This window comes from Sceloporus undulatus, chromosome 3 (genome assembly GCF_019175285.1).
Source record: "Sceloporus undulatus isolate JIND9_A2432 ecotype Alabama chromosome 3, SceUnd_v1.1, whole genome shotgun sequence".
Lineage (NCBI taxonomy): Eukaryota > Metazoa > Chordata > Lepidosauria > Squamata > Phrynosomatidae > Sceloporus > Sceloporus undulatus.
Window position 1 is genome coordinate 170,183,713 of NC_056524.1, and position 15,670 is coordinate 170,199,382.

Consider the following 15,670-nt stretch of genomic DNA (forward strand, 5'->3'; position numbering starts at 1 on the left):
TTTTGATACTCAACGATGTGGCTTTATTTGCAACCCAATACTCGTAGTTAAATTTGTTATATATCCCCCCTTTTCTACAGATTCTTTTTCTGGGTTCAGAGTGGGGGCTTGCTCCAAAAAGTTGGGCACAGGTTGAGATTAATTTTCTATCTAAAGTTCAGAGTGCCATATTCTCGTCCACAAAACCCGGAAAAAAGTATGCAAGACAGTGATTTGGGGCCAGAAGACCAGTTTATCAAAAAATCCCACCCCCACTTAAACCCCCCACCCCCATTTTGAATTTAACATTGAATATCAGTCAACCACTAAATAGGGACAAGTCTTACAAGTGCAGGGGAAAAGAAAAACGCAACAGCTTCAACGAGCCATCAACATGTATGGCAGCAAAAGTTGGCACGTTCAGAAACAGTAAAGCAGGCGTGTAGGACCAGTCCTTTGGGTTTGTGAGTGAGATAAGAGACTCGCCACCTTCTAGGATTTGGTGGCCCCCCCCTCCCCCCCCTCTCCCCCCCTGGGTATATCCCATGTGTCTTCAAGATCCGAGTGGTTGACACTTTACGAGACTGGTCCCATTCTTGTGAGGCTGAAGCATCCACCAACCTCCCAAAAAGTTTTAGTTACAATTCGGTTTAGTGGGTTCCTAAGTATGGCGGATTGACTAACAGGCTAGAAATAAAAATGAGAAAGGGTTTAGAAAAGCAACGGTTGAATTGTTTTAGAATTTCAACATCCTGCCAAGCTTGACACTACGGGATACAACCCTGTGAATAATAATCAACAATGGTTGTAAAATACTTGCCCAAATCCAAAAAACCACTTCTAGGACCCTCACACGCATCTTTGCGCTACAAGGTCCGACTCCAATCCTGTAACATTGGAATTTGAAACTGTTGTTTATTTATTTATTGCCTATTTTTGCAAATACCCTTTACTCTACCTACCCCCTTGGACCCAAAAATTCCAAAGCCGTCTTCTTCCGTAAAACCTAAAATTATGACAATACATAATAATTTGCGGTACACAGATATCGTCTGCTTCCTTATGGTTGACTCAAGAAATAGAGGTTATTTCTGAATAACTATAGAAGAACTCGCTTAATAAGTATGTTTTCATCTGTATTGACAACAACTCGACTCGTTGGCGTATGTTTGAATTTCAAGGGGGTGACCTGCACTTGGGCCTACATACCATCAAGGCCCCGCCAGTCGATCTTGGGTCTAAGCGGGTCAGCCCCTGGTTCGTACTTGGATGGGCGGATGCCCATGACATACCAGGTGGCTTTGGCTATTATTTCGAGACGAACTGGCAACACCAGCCCTGACTAGTCTTGGCCAGAAAAAACCGAAATTCATCAGGTCCCCGTAAGCGGCAGTAACTGACGGGGTATGGTTTTGGGTGTGTGTGCATATCGTTGCACTCGCAAAGAGCCTAGCGCAAAACAAGCTGTTCAAGAGGAAGTCTTTCTAAACGAAGACTGTTTTGTAAGACTCCACTTTATTTTTTTTTTAATCAGTTGCATTTAAACTGGCTGTGAAATGAAATCCCAAAAAAGTACATTTCTCCCGTTTACCCAAAGGGGAACTATTTACATAATATACAACAAACCAAACATCATGCAGAAATGCATATTTCATCGCTCCATTGTCGTTTATGATAGCACATAATAGAACCCGGTCAAGAACATGAACGTTGGTAGTTTTCTTGGAACTGAAACCGTTATTCTTGTCCCCTGGTACATGATTTTTAAGTATGGGAAAACTTGTGCATGTTTATGAACAATATTCCCAATTTTTGCGACACGTTATTGTACCCCGACCTTCTTAACTTAATTAGGGTAATTTTACACAAAAACTTAACATTAGGTTTTTGTTCGGCGTTGGGCCATTTACGTTCCTTTACACTTGCTGCTTAATCCCCCAATATTGTTTTGGGGAGTGTTCGAAATTCAAACTATCGTTTAAACTTCTCCCTGTTCTGATCGTATTGAAGGGATGTATGAAATACCTTTGTTTACCTCAGCAGTCAATTCTGGCTGCATGATTTGTAAAACTTTACATCTCTATCCCTATATTAGGCTATTGCCCTAATCCGTACGGATGATTTAGGTTCGAAACTATAGGATGAAAGACTGGCTTGCCTGTAGAAGACAAAACAACAGTTAACAAAATATGGTTACTACCTGTTTTCAGAGAAAATAGCTGAAATGCACTAACCATTCTAGCAAAAATAATTAAATGATTTTCTCAAAAATATCTTAAACTTTAGCCTAGAATATCTCTGTTTCTTTGCAAACATCTGTCAACAAACGGAAAAGTTTTAGCAAACAAAAACATAACCATATATAGATATATAGATATAAGTCAGGAGGAACTGGTTGTCTACATAACCGAATGTGGAAAACAAAGCCCCTCCACTGCGTATATATACCACTTTGATACAGTGTTTAAAGCTTTTACATCATACCACGAGGAAGACGCAACTTGTCTTGAAAGTCAACAAAATCAAAAACAGGGGCAACGTGCTTCTGTAAATCATTCTCCTACAGGAAAAATATCAGTACTAATAATCTATAACACACCTGTATTTTAACATCCAAATGAACACTTCAAACGCTTAGTTTTCAAAATTCACAAAAAAAACAAGTTTGGTAGTTAAATGGCTTAGAATGAAATGCTGACCTTGAAGTAAGGTATACAGTGGTGCCTCGGGATACGAACTTAATTCGTTCCGCCCCATTCCTTCGTACACCGGAAAAATTTCGTACCCCGAAATACTCCGTTTCGCACTGGAAAAGCCTTATCGCAGCATTGACTTCGCCGAAATAATTTCATAAACCGACAACTATTTCGTAACCCGAAACAGTTTTGCCAATCCGGGACTTTTTTCTATCCCGAAAATTCCGCGTACGCGTCCATTTGTTATTCCGAGGCACACTGTAGTTATCAAACAAAAGATCTTGTAAACAGGTTTCGTTTTCCAGGGTTTACTACCTTGCCTGCTAAAACGCGTTGTGTAACATTTTGCAGTGAGTGATTTGTCTTACCACAACTTAATGATTTCTGTTAGATTAGTTCTATATGAATGTATGGATTTTTATTTTAATTTATGGCACCATGCACATGAAAACTCTGAGTGCTGTACCTATATGTGTAGAATTTTCTAGAATGCATTGTCTTCCATAAACCTTGGTTTAAAATTCCCATAAAACCATTATTTAGAAACTGCATCATTTGCTCTTGATATTTATATAGGTTTCCACGTATTTTCGTGTGCTTCACCCATAAGAATTAGGCCAGCTTTATGCTTTTGCACGGAGAATGTTATTTTGGGACAAATATTACGAATCCAAAACGGATGCGGTAGAGGAAGAAAAGTATAACTGCTAGTTCGCTTTGTGATGTTGAACCTTATATGAGTTGATGGTGGTAAAATATGTAGTCTTATAGTGGTTGAAAAGCTTTCGCCCTGAAAAATAATCCGGATTAGTTTCACTGTTTGTATAGTGTTTTAGTTATAAGTTTAAAGGAATCTTTCCATGAATTGACACAGTGCGAAATTTTCGGAAAGAATATTGAATGAAAACCTCTAAAAAACAATTGTTTTTGCCTCTTTTGAGGAACATCAGCAAATACATTTCAAGGCGTGAATATTTGGTGAAAAATATGATTTTCTGTTAGACAGACATGCAGCTCCGGGTTGCCGCAGTCCTACTAGGAAATAATGGCTTTTCTTAGACGAAAATGTTGAGATGTGTCTCTGAACAAAAAGACGATTCTCTCAATGGAATTCTATGCTATTAGCATGTTTGCTAGAAACACCTGTATTTGAGGGAGAAAGGAAATATAAGTTACTACAGTTCTGATACTTACTACCTCAAACATTTCAAACTATTAATATAGTAACTATAAGAAAAAAACAACGACAAACAGAAAAACTTCAATGCACGTAGTCACAACTCCTTGTCCAATTCAAATGATTAAACAACTAAGCTACTCTTTGTTCTCTAAGTGTTTAAAAACTCGACGTAGTCTAACTATGCAAGTAACCAAACCGCTCCAAAAGTTATATTACCATCTTGGATTATGTGTTTGTACTACTAGTTCCAAGGATTGCATTATGAACTTGCATGTGAGTGGTCCATTATGTCATTAAAGGCTTGCATTGAGGAAACTTCAAAAAGATTCTTCTAGTCCAGCATTCTGGTTCCACATAAAGAAGTCAAAAATCTCAGGAAGGTAACGAGGAGAGTGCAAGAGCAAATCTCCCGCCCCATTTCAATCCGTTTGTCTTCTTTTTCAGAGGCGTTTCTCCACCTGAGAACAGGTGCTGTTTACTTAGAATTTTACTTAAGTTTATTTAGACAGTTACACATTCCGAATCAAACAAACACTCTCTGTCGGCAATCCTATACACTCTTACCCGAAGGCAAGTCTTATGGAATTCGGCCCAACAAGTACATGCCAAACTAACAGCTACTTCGGGTCACTTGGAGTTTCTAAATGATGGCCTGGATTCCTAGATCAAGGAAAACCACATAAAAGCATGCCACCGTCCTTAGGGATGGAGCACGGCTTGCCTGGCTTCTGGGACTCTTAGAGATGCATCATTTAAAAAGCATACCTCCAAAGTGACCTGAAGCAGCTTTATTTTGGCCTTGTCTGTTGGGGCAGAGGACCTTTCTGCAGTAGGTATAAGATAGATTACATGCCTGGATCGACAGGTTCTAGTAGATCAGGAAGAAAATCATGTGGAAGTGTTTCTTCCAACAGCCATTCTCCACTAGCTCCAACTTTCAAGTTTTTTAACTGCATTGAACAGTCAGTTTTTCAAGTAGAAAACTAATAATGTCTAGAATAGAGACTACTGGTATCAAAGAAAATCCATTTGGTTTTCATTCTGGTCCCTAAATACTTCATAAACAAATTGTAAACCACGTTGAGGAGGCCCATTTTGATCACCGAAACTAGCCTCTGGTAAGGATAATATGATCACTGGCAAAATGAGAATGTAGATGGGATCACACAATGGATGCACATCGGGTTGATTGTGCTGCAAGCGATAGAAGACATCTACATTGGGATTATGTCTATTCCTTTCCATCTGGCTGAGAGCCCGGAATCTGCAGTATCTCACAAAGTTAGGAATTCGTGGCCCTTCTCCACAGCATCTTCATGTCACCACAACACCACTGCTTCCAGAGGGTTTTTCTTCAGGACTCTGGCCACTTGTTCTCTTTTTCTTTGATGAACCAAATTCGGAGGATGGTGCTTCCCCACACGTCAAAACGGTCAGCGATTGTACACTTTCTGACGGCTCGGATAGAGTTCCTCAAATGTTCCCATGGGCCCTGGTTTGTTTCTGCCCCACTTGCCACCTACCTTGCCACACACGCCGTTGTTTACCCCTGTCTCTGTCCTTAGCTCCAGACTCGTGATACGACATCGCATCTTCCTCATCGCATTGACAGACTCTTGACCCTTGGGTCTAACGTTCATTCGCAGGTACGGCCCCTTCCCCCCCTCTTTCTTTCTTTCCTTTTTCTTCCTTCCCCTCTCTCACCGCCTCCCACACTTCATTTCCCGCCTACACTCACCCCACGCCTCCGCTAGCTATTTTTTTTGTGGGTGCCCCCCCCCCGCCTGCGCCCCAGTCCCCCCCAGTCCAGATGAGACACAAATCAGTCCATTAGAGGCGGGCCAAAGGGAGCACGGGACAGACACGTTATGACTTTCCACGCTATTGACCCCCGAGCCCGGCGCGCACTATATCCCCCACCGAAATGAGTCCAAGCACAAGCTACCACCCCCTTCTCTGAAGATGCCAGCCACAGATGCTGGCGAAACGTCAGGATAAAACTCTTTAGAAATGGCAACACCAGACACGCACCACAAAACCCTACCACACAATAAAACTAATATACACCTTTCTTATACTCCAGAAGCCAAATTAAAATGTAGCTAAACAAATATTTTAAACACATATGTATTAGTGCTTTTTATAAAGCACCAATATCAAAACACTAATAATCATATAGATTGCAGTTAAATACCCTAAAACCTACATTATATCAATAGTCTTTTAACCTTATAAGGCACACTGCCTTGCAGTTTTCTGCTCATATTCTTATTTCTACATGAAAAAAATTAAAGGAAAAGCATATCGCAAACAAAACTTAATATGTAAAAATGTCAATCTCTATAAAGGTTATAGCCACAATCTAAATTGTATTTTTATATAAATGCTATTGCTTTTCTTGCTTTGCTTTGTGAGAACGCTTGTCTCTCTGATCCTAAAAAACTATTCGACCCTCCTTCCCCACTGCTAGAGACGTACTGGAGCTCAGGACTACAGATTCGGATTGCAAATGCTTCTCCTTCTTTGCTGTGACCTTGAGCAAGTCACACTTTCAGCCTCGGATTCCAGAGGCTGGCGTCAGCTTTGACGGTGCCTATCAGCTACTATAACTGCATTTGCAATGCTTCTTTAGAAAAGAAGTTAAATTTTATTGCTATGAGCACTCCAAGGCCTCAACACCAACTATTCTACATAACTTCTGATCTAAGGTTACTCCGCCCTTAAGATTTAAAACTTGGCCCAAAAAAGTGTTTATTATACAAGATAATCCAGTGGCAGTCAAGGTTTCAACAGCCAGTCTAAACTAGTTATTCTTGGAAAAGCTTTTATAGTCTCACTAAAATAGCTCCGGCTCTCAAAACAAAACATGCTCTTCCATTACTAGGACCGATTAATTTCCTCGAAAGGTCTGTCACTGCTTCTTCCCACCATTCTCACAATTGTGCGAGTCTTCGGAAAAAAAACACACATTAGGGGTTGCAGAAAAAAAAAATAGAGGAAAATGTGCAAGTCTATGTCTAGTACCGTTCATGGAAGAAAAGGTTTAGGATACAAAGATTAAATAAATCTCATTTCTATTTTTTGAAAATGTATTATTATCAAAAACCCTTGGCAATTCTCACTTACAGTTTGTAAAGTGCACTGGTTGGGCATATAGAGCTCCGCATGAATCACTTGCTAACAACACTTAAAAGATTGCAAGCACTGTGTGGACTGAAACTTCCTTTAAGCAAAGAGAGGTTGAGTGGATATTTTGTTGAGCGCCTGGGTTTGACTACAAGGCAAAGAAAAAACAACATTGGGGGGGGGGGAGGAAGGGAAATAATGGACATTGCAGAGCAAAACTAAAGCAATTTTTGCCCGTGTGTTTGTAGTGGAAGATATTTCAGGGATCTATTTTTTAACCAGAAAAGTTTTTTCATTTGGTAAATATATGTGAACTTATCAGGAATCAGTAACCATTTTTGACTCCTGACAAAACTGATAATAGTTATTTATACAGTGAGTAGTTTAGTTTTCTTAAAAATAGCCGATGTTGCAGGCTATAACCTCCGCATCAAATTCTCAAATAGTATGTGGAGGGTAGCTGGACCTATGACAATCTCCCCTCAAATCCGTTTATTTGTTATATTTACTGTGAATCCATTAAAAGCAGTACTTTACGTAATAGGTTTTTAGCATGGGGATTGTTTTGTAACAGGAAAGAACTATATTAGGACAGCAAAATATTTATGGCAAACCTATAGCCCGTATTTCTACTATGAAAAAATTAAAGTCTGAAAGTAAACCAAACAACCAATTATGCCAAAAAAATCGGTTTATTATAACACAAACATTTTGAACTTTAGGATTGTTTTTCTTCACTATACAAAAAAATGTTCTTGCAGAAAATAACCTGGTCGCATTTGAAGAGAAGTAAGAACGGTTTAGGGGATGGAATTCCTCAGGAAAGGTGGTAAACGTTTTGCTGTACTTCACGAGCGCTTTTCTTAAATCAATATTCAAGTTTTTTGTTAATTTTAAAAAGATGCGAATATCGCTCCTTTCATGAAAAAGCAACAAACAAAACCATAGAACTGATGTCTATGTCTTAACGCTTTCACACCAGCTGCTGGATTACGTGCCAAGATCTCACCACAAAGGCTTCGTGATTGTAACAGATGAAATTGAAAATGTTAAGAATGACACTGCAGCTCAATTTGTTTATGACTGGCCACCCCTGTTGCCTCTGGAAGCAGCGAGCAAAACCCACTGGTGTGTCCCTCTTCTGTAGCCCCACCAGGCCCCACTAGACCGGAACAAAACTCTGGCATCGCATGGCTCACGACTACTTCCGGGCTCCTTGGAGGTAAGGTCGTGAATATCCTTCAGCAAACCTTCATGCAGGATGTTCTTCTCTCACCACTTGCAGGCCTTCCACAAGTATCTTCCACCCTCTTATTTGTTTCATTATTTGGCTATCAGCCAAGGCGTTTGACCCTTTAAGTTAACAGACGATTATTCATTGGTGACAAGTCCTTTAGAGCTATAGAAGCACTGTCAACATGCCAATGTAAAACTGGGGCACAAGCAGCTTCAAAGGTGGTCAAACTGGCAAAGGCTATCAGTGAGGAGCAACACACAAGCTAGGAGAGGCTGCAGCAGTTGCTTTTTTGCCATTCGCCTACCCGGAAGGCAAGATTCTACTTCCTCCTCCCTACGACATGATGTAACCTCTCTTTTAATATGGAACCTCGGTTTACAGCAACTGAAGCTGAACTGATAACATAGGCAGGAAACTGGGAAGATGAAAGGGAAGAGAGGAAAAAGAGGAAGAGAGAGACTGGTACATTTAAAAGCAGCTGAAAAGTGGGACGGATTAATCATGGACTGGTCTTGTCAAATTGAAACAATGGGAGGCTATGCTGTTTTCCGAATTATACAAAACCTTCCAATACCATATATACTTGACTTAAGTCGATCTCATTGGTATAAGTCCCAGAGCAAGTTTTGGGAGCCACATTTCTGGCTTTTTGATTATGAACCTGTGGTCCGTGGAGGGGTTAAAATTTGGGGCATATACGAAAGTATCCAAAGGATGAAGCAGGCCAAAAAAAACACATGTCAAAGAACTTACAGAATTCCAGAGCACATAACTCTTGTGCTTACTCTTAAGACTGGATGGCTGTGGAGTAGAGGGGGTTCAGTGTTGTTTCCAAGGCCAGATATACCTTTGCTTCACCACGGGATTGATTCTTCTTTAAATTACGTACAGTTAAGATTACCGTACTTGCATTGACCCATAGATAAGTCGGACACAGGGTTTTTTGGCAATTTTTAACCTAAATTTCTAGACTTATACCTGAGTATATACAGTAGATCACCTGTGGTATGCATTATAATATGTGTCCACGTTGATCTCGTCTAGCTGTAGCTATAATCCTGAAGATTACATGAGAAGGAAGTCAGTCTTTTGACCTCATTCTTTCTGGTTTGCCACTTCTGCCATTTCCTTCTTGAACAAGGATGGAAGTAAATCACTCTCCATAAATGGTCTGGACTGTCAGCAAAGGTTTGTTTAGGGTTACCACAATCATTTATCGAAAGGTAGTATTGGAAGTGCGTCTAGCTGCATCTGTGTCAAGCAGTGAATGAGATTTTAGGTCACATTTTGGTATGACGCAGATGGCAATAGATCTTTGAGATGTAGTGGAAATGTTTGACTCCGGTAAAATGTTTTGCTGAGAGGTACGGTGTAACGTGGGTGGTGTTGTGGTGATAAATTTGTATGTTTGCTGCGTACTTTCTTTTCAGTGCTAGTAAGTGTGCTAGTAGCATAGTGCAACAGTTGGAGAGTGCACAGCAGCTATCTACACACTGCTATTAACCTCTGTCCGGAGTGTAACTCCAGGAATTCCGCTAGCATGCTGGTTAGGGGGATTCTGGGAGTTGCACTTGAAAAAGTAAGCTCTGCCTTCACTGCTATATTCAGTTTCTGAGTACAGACAGTAAATGCGCGAGAAATGGAATAGATTTTAGAGAGGATGAGAAGGATGAGGCAGACAATAGAACTTCACCCCTTCTCTTTGAAGTGTTAGTATAAGATACTAATCTCACTAGTCTTAAAATCTGGCATATGATAACCACTTCTAGACAAGCTATGGAATAGTTAACCATCACCCTGACACTATGGGCATTATGAAATGGGAACTGAAAATTGCCAGTTCCAACTAAGTAGGTCCATGGAATCAGTGGGAATTGGGCAAATCAACACTTCAATACATTGTATTGTATTGCATCAGTGAGTCTCTAGTTGAGAATAGTAACTGGACTAAGGCCATGATCTCCCACCTCATATGACTCTCAGTGACCAGGAAATGTTAAATTTCTTTAATGCACTGGACATAGTGCCAACTATGGGTGTACTTTTTAAAAATGGCAGATGTGACCACTCTTCAGAACAGGAGCACAACGCAATGGCTGTTAACTTTTTTTCTGTGTCATTTCCCAATTAACCCCTCTGGCTGAAGCTGCTACTTGCCCTGTAATAGGTAGGGAGCCAAATGATAAGGCTTCCCTATGGGTCAGATACCATCTTGGAAAAAAAGGATTAGAGGACAATATACAAAAAGAAGAGAAAGAAGAAGTAATACTCCTTCGGTATGGTGATGCAGGGTCTCTTGGTGTGCTGTGTTTTAAATACAGCAGGCCCCATTCATTACTACGATTTTTGCATCACTTTTAGGTGGCACAGACGTCCTACCAGAGCCAATGTGTTTTAATTTAAGAGGAAAATGCATTTTAAAAACATTAATTTTAAATTTCCTAAGTATGAGTGCAGTTCAGCTATGTAACTAATTGTTTAGTTGTGAAATCTTCCTCAGGGGGCTAACAGAGAAATGCTGAACTTTTTGTTGTAGTAAATCCATTTAATGCTCCTAGAATGAATTTTGGACAACAAACAATGCAGAGGAACAGCTGAATAAAAAGCAGACAGTAGGCTTTTTTTAGATGCTTAAGGCCTATGTACAGGTATTATATGGAGAAGGAAGTATGATTGCCAGGGATTCACATGTTACTCTCCTTCCTCCCTGATATTGTCTATACAGTGGACTCTTGTTATACGCTGGGGTTTGGTTCCACAGATCCCCTGTAGATAACCAAAATCTGTGGATGCTCAAGTCCCATTAAAAAAAATGACATAGCAAAATGGTTGTCCCTTATAAAAAATGGAAAATCAAGGTTGACTATGAAATTTATACTTTTTTTGAACATTTCAAACCGTGGTGCTTGAAGCCGTGTATAAAAAATCCATGTATAGAAGGGCCAACTGTATCAGTTTTTTAACAGTTGTAAAAGCTGGAGTGCTAATACTTCCATTTCTGCTATTTGAACAGAGTTCAATTTAGATTATTTTAGCTACACATTTGCAATTCGTGCTCCTACTAAAACTAGCTCATGAAGAATTAGATTTTGCTTTAAGCAGTTCAACATGGACGTCTGTACATTCATGTTGTTACTCACATTTTTCTTACTAATGTTGGATTAGTAATGCCCTCTGCTGGCAGCAAGGCAGAGGAAGGTGATCTGACCTCTGACCTGGCTGGCTTAAATCTGCCTGTTACAAATACCACCATATGATTTATTACAAAGGCTAGGTTTCATTTCATTTTAATAATGGAAAGCTGTATTGTTTGAAATGTCTTGCATTCATGTCAAATGGCTTTGATCTGTCATATGTACATAGAGCAACCTTAACCTCTGACACATTAATGCAATAACTTATTAAGCTGTACACGTACTATGAGAGCACAAATATCATGCAAATATGCAGCTGTATTCCACAATGCAAGAAGCATAGTATCGATAGACATATAACTATACAATGGCTGACAATCAGTTAAAAAAGAAAAATGTAGTATTTCTGTACAAAAATATGCAGCTTTTTATAATTTGCAAAATGTGTTATCTTTGGCACTTAAAAAAACATTGTAAAAAATAAATATTCTATGCACAAACACACAGACACACACACACCAGGCCAGTCCATGGTTGATTTTTTCACTGCAAGAGAAAAAATACAAAACTACGTTAGTACACACAGGTTTTGGAGGGGGATTTTTGATTGGAAATGGTACTATAAAGTATACATGCAGCAAGGTATATGGGATTGGCTATGATTTACACACAGTTCAACCAAAATAAAGCCTTTCAATCCTATTGATCTTATTAGGAGAGATTTTGTACATAGAAATCAAATTGACTTTAAAATTTGATGTCTGGCTTTTATCTATTGTCCAGCAGACATTTGGTTATTGTCCTCAGGAACTTATGAATAGAGGCTAGTTATTAAATGCTATTTTATTCATGAACTAACTTTCATTTTGAAATTGCAGTTTTCATTAATGAACAACGGAGCTGTTCCTGCCCCTCTGCAGCTTGGACCATTTTGTGCTTTCTGCCTTCCCACAGCGAAAGGAACTGTGTCGTCACCAGTATGCAAAGCACTTCCTCACTGGCTTCTTATATCTTATCTTATCTTATCTTATCTTATCTTATATTTGTATCCACCCTTATCCGCAGGACTGGGCCCATTAATTAGTGGCATTTGGCAAAATTGGGAGCCCTCATGTCAAGGAAAAAGTCTCCCATGTTTTGCTCCTGTACATGATTTTATTTTGGAGATCTACATGGGCGTTTATCACACTGAGGTTTTTGGGATTTTTGGGAGTTCAGATCCGGGGTGCTGCAGGTCCACGATACGAATTCATGTCATAACGTGATATTGTTATCAGATGAGATGCCTTTCTATGGGCGCTCTTCCGTGGGGGTTTCCGCAGTGATTCAAAGTGACCCCTCATTTTGGTAAAAGGGGAAAATGAATTCACAGAATTCACTTTCAAGCTCACTTCGATTTCACTCGAATGGTCTGGTGTGGAAGATCATTCTGATGTCGCCCCCTCTTGGCCCCCTGCGTCCTGCTCCGTCATCCCCCCTCCTCCTTTCATGCCATCTCGTCCTCTCTGCCCACCATCCCATCTCCCCTGATTGCTCCTTCAGTCCGATCCTGGCTCCAGTGACCCCTATGACCTATCCCCTCATCTCCTGCCTGCCCTGATCCGAACCCTGGCTCCAGTGACCCCCGCGACCTATCCCTATCCCCTGGCTCGCTCAGTCCGATGAGGATGACGCTAAGGAGGGGGCAGGGAAGGAGGACACGTCCAGGCCCCCTGAGCATGTGCAAAGGTGCTGATTTGAATCATTGGATCCCACAGGTGTGGTATACAATTTGCATCACTCTGCTTTGCTTGAATCCGCATCACGTGACTGCCTTGGTTTCGATTCCTCTCGATTTGGAAGGGCAACGGAAAGGGCAACCAGGTGTGGATAAAACATTCCGTTATGATGTGAATTCTCATAGTTGAACCAGGGTCCACCCTGAATTTTGACCTGCAAAAGCCCCGTGTGATATACTCCCTTGTGATTTCCTCATCCCAAAGTATTCCCAGGGAACTCCTGGCATTATAAAGGAATTTTCATTCCCACTCCCAGATAGTTTCCATCTTTTGTCTCCATGGCTTATCTTTTTGGGTTACGAACTTATAAGATGGCCACCACCAAGAAGCACTGTTTTTAATTAATTATTAATCTTTTTTGAGAAACCAGATTCACAGAGATAAGCGAAGGAAAGAATAATGGAACTATAAAAGAAAATTATCCTAATGCTTAAATGATCCAATGCTAGTGTAATATGCTGAAGCACTCGACACTTCGAAGCACTTAATGCTTTAACTCCTCAGGCCTGTGCTGAAAAAACCTTTTCAATATTCAGGCAGTTTTGAATGTATTTTCAGATGTTGAATTAAAAAAACACAATAAAATGTCATACCACACAGTTCTTTCACAAATTCACCTGTTTATCAATTCGTTGTTACTCAGCTTTAAGCGCAGGCACTGACGGTGGCAGTGCAATTTCTTTAGTGCAATTGAACAGATTTGTGTGTACCTACAATGAATTAAAGTTTTTAAAAGTCTATAGAACACTTTAACACCCTTCTTCTCTCTGTGGGATCATTATTTGCAAGATCTTCATCAGTCACACATTACAACATAGATATGTCAAAGGAAGTTGTGAAAAAACTGTATGCAATGGAGCAGTCTGGTCATTTTTGGATTTAGAATGCCAGATTCCTATAAAACCAGCAACACTTTTAAAAAAACTTTTATGACCCTCAATTGCAAGGCTGCGTAATTAAAAAGTGGAAACTGGTGAAAGTCAGTTTCTGAAATATTGCCTGAGTTTGTAGTGGCATGTGAGGGGAGGAGGAGGAGGAGGAAGAACAGAGGCAGGAAGAAGGAGGAAACCCAGGATATCTCAAAGAGAAGTTTGATGCAAAATTAAATATGCAGGAAATAAAACAAAAAGAACTGAGAAGTCTCATTACTTCCAGGCTATTTTTTTCTCTTCTGAACAACCCGACTAATGACTGTCCATTGCCTCTGTCTCAAGTAACCAACCAGGAAATCTGGGGCACAGTCAAGACAGCATGAGCTTTATGGCTATTTTTTAGGTGGATGTTGCTGGGCATCCTAATGGTGGATGCTCAGCTGCATGGAACTGCTTTGCAGGCAGAATGCTCTTGTGGAACATTACAAACCAAACAAGAGGGCCCACAGAATATTTGGGCTTCCATGCAAATGACAGTACTCTGGTAGCAAGATTACGACTTATTTTTAAAAACACGGTGTGTAATTATGAAAGCCTATATTTGAACAGCAGGACTGAGAATTAAATCAAATGTTGACCTTAAAAGCCTAACCACATTTGACATCAAATACATGTGTCTGTAGTGTTCTTCGTAGTTGTTTTAATTTAATAGTGAGCTAGGGCAGTTTTTTTCGGACCACAGCACATGGGGAGGGGATTTACACTTGTTCTCTTTTGTGGTCTTGATTCAGGCTTTGGTTTTTAGTATCCCACTTATTAACTCAATTGGAGATGGATTAAAATAAGGAAGACATTTGTGTGTACTTATAATTTTAGGATTGATATGGCAAGCTGTTAATGAGTTTCATTTATCTGCATTTTAAAGATGAAGTCCCCGTGTAGCAATCTCATTTTCCTTAATATAGGCTGCATCCGCACTGCAGGAAATAGTCCCAGGTTGACACTACAATAATGTCATGGTCATGGTTCAATGCTATGAAATTCTGAAAACTGTAGTTTCTTGTGGCACAAAACTACAGATCTCAGGATTCCATAGCAATTAAAATGGTGTCAATATGGATTATTTCTCTGCAGTGCGGATGGAGCCACAATAAACCTGGCATATAAATGCTTACCAGCTAGGGAAGGAATATATCACACTTCATGCTTTAAATACATTTTGTTTTGTTATCCACAACATGCAACAGAACATTTACCACCGTTTAAAATATTATTTTACCTTATTCCAGCATCCTTGAATTGGCAAGCCATCTTCACCCTATAGTAAAGAAAAGAGGTTAAATGTAAAAAAAAGTGTGTGGAGTGGGTTAAAGTAAAATACATTGCAAAGTGGAGTAAATAATACAGCAAAATTAAGCAATAGTTGATTAACTATCCTTTTACAATATACCTTACGTACACATAAAAATGTTTGGTACAAAAATGTTCCCTAAATACACACAGCAAAATTATGTGAGCCTAACTCCATCTATCAGAATGTAATGACAACATTCACTTTAAGCCAGTGCTTCCCAGTCTATCTGATGTAGCAAATCAACAGTCCCACCCACCAACATGCCAGAAATAATGTATTAGTATATTTGTGCCATATTATTACTGTATTTACAT